The sequence below is a fragment of the Tachyglossus aculeatus genome, chromosome 22 (genome assembly GCF_015852505.1).
Source record: "Tachyglossus aculeatus isolate mTacAcu1 chromosome 22, mTacAcu1.pri, whole genome shotgun sequence".
Classification (NCBI taxonomy): domain Eukaryota; kingdom Metazoa; phylum Chordata; class Mammalia; order Monotremata; family Tachyglossidae; genus Tachyglossus; species Tachyglossus aculeatus.
This window is the reverse complement of record NC_052087.1, coordinates 30,437,606-30,442,452: the sequence shown is the minus strand read 5'-3', so window position 1 is coordinate 30,442,452 and position 4,847 is coordinate 30,437,606. Positions and strand designations below refer to the sequence as shown.

The 4,847-nt window shown below is 43.9% G+C and overlaps 1 non-coding gene across 1 annotated transcript; it reads left to right on the top strand.

Moving 5' to 3' along the window:
- Positions 1–4,383: 4,383 nt before the first annotated feature.
- Positions 4,384–4,521, top strand: LOC119944334. Its single transcript, XR_005455823.1, has one exon. It is a non-coding gene; the product is annotated as a small nucleolar RNA SNORA7 (small nucleolar RNA).
- The last annotated feature ends 326 nt before the right edge of the window (positions 4,522–4,847 follow it).

Sequence of the window (4,847 nt, the reverse complement as noted above, 5' to 3'; positions counted from 1 at the left end):
TGACCATGGAGAAAGCAGTGGTCTAATGGATGTGAAGGAAGGAGGGAATTCCAGGCAGCAGGTAGAGCATGAGCCAGAGGTAAGCAGCAAGAGACAGAAGAACAAGGCCCAGTTAACTAAAGTTACCTAAGAGGAACGAAAAGTGGGAGCTGGAGTGTGGTAGGAGAAGAGAGCGGACAGGCAGAATGGAGAGCTGATTGAGTGCTGCAACGCCAGTGGTGAGGAGATTCTGCTTGATGTGGAGAGAAATAAGCAACAAATGGAGGCTTTCGAGGAGTGGGGAGATATGTGCGGAATGAAGCAGCATGGTTTAGTGGCAAGAACACGGGACTGGGGGTCAGAGGTCGTGGGTTCTAATCCAGGTTTTACCACTTATCAGCTGTGTGACTGTGGACAAGTCACTTAACTTCTCTGTGTCTCAGTTCCCTCATCTGTAAAATGGGGATTAAGACTGTGAGCCCCACGTGGGATAACCTGATTGCCTTGTATCTACACCAGTGCTTAGAACAAGGTTTTGCACATGGTAAGCACTTAATAAATGCCATAAGTATTATTATTATCCAAATAGTAGAATGAAGTGTAGGCTGAGACAGGGAAATAACAATAATAACAATAATAATAATGGCATTTGTTAAGCACTTACTATGTGCAAAGCACTGTTCTAAGCGCCGGGGGGATACAATGGGATCAAGTTGTCCCACGTGGGGCTCACAGTCTTAATCCTCATTTTACAGATGAGGTAACTGAGGCTCAGAGAAGTTAAGTGACTTGATCACTTAATCAGTAAGGAGACATTGATATATGTTGCCGATTTGTACTTTCCAAGTGCTTAGTACAGTGTTCTGCACATAGTAAGCGCTCAATAAATACAACTGACTGAATGAATGAATACAGTAGTCGAACCAGACTATAACAAATGCTTTGATCAGTGTGGTAGCCACTCGGATGGAGAGGAAGGAGCAGATTCTGGATATACTGTTTAGGAAGAACCAACAGGACTTGGTGACAGACAGGAGGGGTGCCTGTATTTCGGGCAACTACACTCCAGGTCATAAACACTGGAGTGGAGGAAGTATGTTGGGATAATGATCCAGGGTTTGGTGTTGGTTAAAGCACCATGGTTAAGAGGAGAGTTGAAGGTAGAAAATAAAAAGTCCTAGGTCAGCCAGCTTTTCACATCTCTCACTGGAGTTCCAGGCCAGGAAAAATTACGGGCGGAGAAAAGGGGGAAGAGAGAGTGCAAGAGCAATCTCCACATTAAGCAGAAACTCCTCACCACTGGATTCAAGATACTTATATCAACTCTCTCCCCACTTTTTACCCTCACTCTTCTCCCACTACAACCCAGTCCACCACACACTTCATTCTTCTAATACCAAGCTACCCACTGTGCCTCCCCCCATCTCTCTCATCGCTAGCCCCTTACTGCACTCACTCACAGCTGGAACTCCCTCCGCCTTCAAATCCAACATACCCCCACTCTCCCCATCTTCAAAGCCCTCCTCAAAAATCACATCTCCAGGATCCCTTCCCTTCCACCATCTCTCATCTCTGCATCTTATTTCTCCTCTCTTCCGCATCACTTATTCATTCATTCAATGTATTTGAGCGCTTACTGTGTGCAGAGCACTGTACTAAGCGCTTGGGAAGTACAAGTCGACAACCTATAGAGATGGTCCCTACCCAACAACGGGCTCAGAGTCTAGAAGGGGGAGACAGACAACAAAAAACATGGACAGGTGTCAAAATCGTCAGAACAAATAGAATTAAAGCAATATAATAATAATAATAATAATAATAATAATAATGGCATTTGTTAAGCGCTTACTATGTGCAAAGCACTGTTCTAAGCACTGGGGAGGGTACAAGGTGATCAGATTGTCCCACATGGGGCTCACAGTCTTCATCCCCATTTTACAGATGAGGGAACTGAGGCCCAGAGAAGTTAAGTGACTTGCCTAAAGTCACACAGCTGACAATTCGCAGAGCCGGGATTTGAACCCATGACCTCTGACTCCTAAGCCCGTGCTCTTTCCATTGAGCCACGCTGCTTCTCTCATTAACAAAGTAAATAGAACAGTAAAGATGTACAAGTAAAATAGAGTAATAAATCGTCGGAGCAAATAGAATTAAAGTGATATGCACATCATTAACAAAATAAATAGAATACTAAATATGTACAATTAAATAGAGTAATAAATGTGTACAAATATATATACATGAGCTGTGGGGAGGGGAAGGAGGTAGGGCGGGGGGATGGGGAGGAGGAGGGGAAAAGGGGGGCTCAGTCTGGGGAAAAAGGTGAGTCTGCATCCCCAAAGCGCTTAGGTACCCTCCCCCACCCACCCACCCAACTTCTGTGCACATCCTTACACTCAGTTCCTTCTCCTACCTCTAATTTTTCTTAATATCTGCCTCCTCAGCTAGACGGTAAACTCCCTGAGGGCTGGAAATCGTGTTTATTGTATGCTCCCAAGCGCCTCTCTGCACAGAATAAGCATTCAATAAATACTGCTGATTGGTTGGAGAAAGACACAAAGGTTTTAGCTCAGCTCAGGAAGGAGACTGTCCTAGAAGGATCCCTGACCACTCCCACCATTCCCAACACCTGGCCCTCTCAAATCCAAATGGCCTCAGGGAGTAAGGCCCCTCTGCCTGCCTGCTGTTCTTTGCATCAGACATTACTTGCTTCCCTTTTATAAAGTCCCTCCCTTCACCATTTCCTTCCCAGTGTTCCTTTTCAGTTTAAAAGTTATTTATTAATAATAATAACGATGGTATTTATCCTCTAGACTGTAAGCTCGCTGAGGGCAGGGAACGTGTCTACCAACGCTGCTATATTTGTACCTCCCAAGTGCTTAGTATTCATTCATTATATATATGTATATATGTTTGTACATATTTATTACTCTATTTATTTTACTTGTACATATCTATTCTATTTATTTTATTTTGTTAGTATGTTTGGTTTTGTTCTCTGTCTCCCCCTTTTAGACTGTGAGCCCACTGCTGGGTAGGGTCTGTCTTTATATGTTACCAACTTGTACTTCCCAAGCGCTGAGTACAGTGCTCTGCACATAATAAGCGCTCAATAAATGCAATTGATGATGATGATGATGATTCATTCAATCGTATTTATTGAGCACTTAACGTGTGCAGAGCACTGTACTAAGCACTTGGGAAGTACAAGTTGGTACCATATAGAGACGGTTCCTACCCAATAGCGGGCTCACAGTCTAGAAGGGGGAGACAGACAACAAAACAAGACATATTAACAAAATAAAATAGAATAGTAAATATGTACAAGTAAAATAGAGTAATAAATCTGTACAAACATATATACAGGTGCTGTGGGGAGGGGAAGGAGGTAGGGCGGGGGAGAAGTACAGTGCTCTGCACACAGTGTGCACTCAAATACCATTTGATTATTAAGTTCTTGCATGAGCCAAGTACCATACTAAGCAGTGGGGTAGATACAAGATAACCAGGTTGGACAGGGTCAATCAATGGTATTTATTGAGCGCTTACTGTGTTAGCACTATACTAAGCACTAGGAAACGTACAGTTTAAGGGGGAGGGAGGGAAGAAAATCTTATCTCCATTTTGCAGATGAGGAAACTGACGCACAGAAAAATTAAGTGACTTGCACAAAGTCACCCAGCAGGCAAGAGGAGGAGCAGGGATTAGAATGCAGAATCTGTCTCCAAGGCCCAGGATTTTTTCACTAGGCCAATCTTAGGGTCACAGGTCCTATTTCTTCAAACACTGTTATTACATGTACCTTGCAACTACTTGAAAAATAAAAATTTTTAATAATCTACCATCCCACAATGTTAATCAACTCTGCCTTTACCAGGGTACCCAATATTGAACTCCTTCCCGCCCCTAACAAAGCTTTGAAAATGATGCTGATGAATGGTAATGCCCATTTTTGTTTAAATACTCTCTAAGAATACCTGAAATAGCAATAAAGCCCCCACAGAACCCTATGGAAGTAAATTAGGCGAGAGCCACCTCCCTAAACATCTACGTGGTCAACTCACATCTGTACCTTGGCCTCACAGCGCTGATGAACCCGTTGATGGGTAGCGATTGTCTCTATTTGTTGCTGAATTGTACTTTCCAAGCGCTTAGTACAGTGCTCTGCACACAGTAAGCGCTCAATAAATACGATCGATTGAATGAATGAACATATGTGTAATTTAAATATCTGTCTCAATCAACTGTATTTAGTGAGCCTTTACTGAGTGCAGAGCTCTCTATTAAGCAACTGGGAGAGTACAACAATTTAACAGACACATTCCCTGCCCACAATGAGTTTACAGTCTAGAGGAGGAGACAGACATTGATATAAATAAATTACAGATGTGTACATAAGTGCCCCCCCTCTTAGGCTTGCACCTGAAGAGTTTCCAGTACTCTACCAGCCTCTACTATGGGAGGGAGAGTCAAGCAGAGGCCTGTCCATTCCATTCCTGGCTTGGGCAGTGGCTAGTGAGTGGAAGGCAATCTACTAGAAGTCAAAATTCACCTTTGCTGGGCATCAGCAGCATGGGAGAGAGTCGAGGGCGAAGACTCAAGTTTACCGCACAGGAGGCAATGGTAAACCACTTCCACTGAAAACTCTATGGATACACAACCAGGGATGCTCGAGAGCATAAGACAAGACAAGCCTTGGGGCTGGGGGTAGGGATGGACAAAAGGACCATGTCAGGGTGACGCAGAAGGGAGTAGAAGGAAAGGAAAAGAGAGCTCAGGGAAGGCCTCATGAGGATGTGCCTTCAAGAAGGCTTTGAGCAGGGGGAAAGTAATTGTCTGTCGGATATGAAGAGGGAGGGCATTCCAGG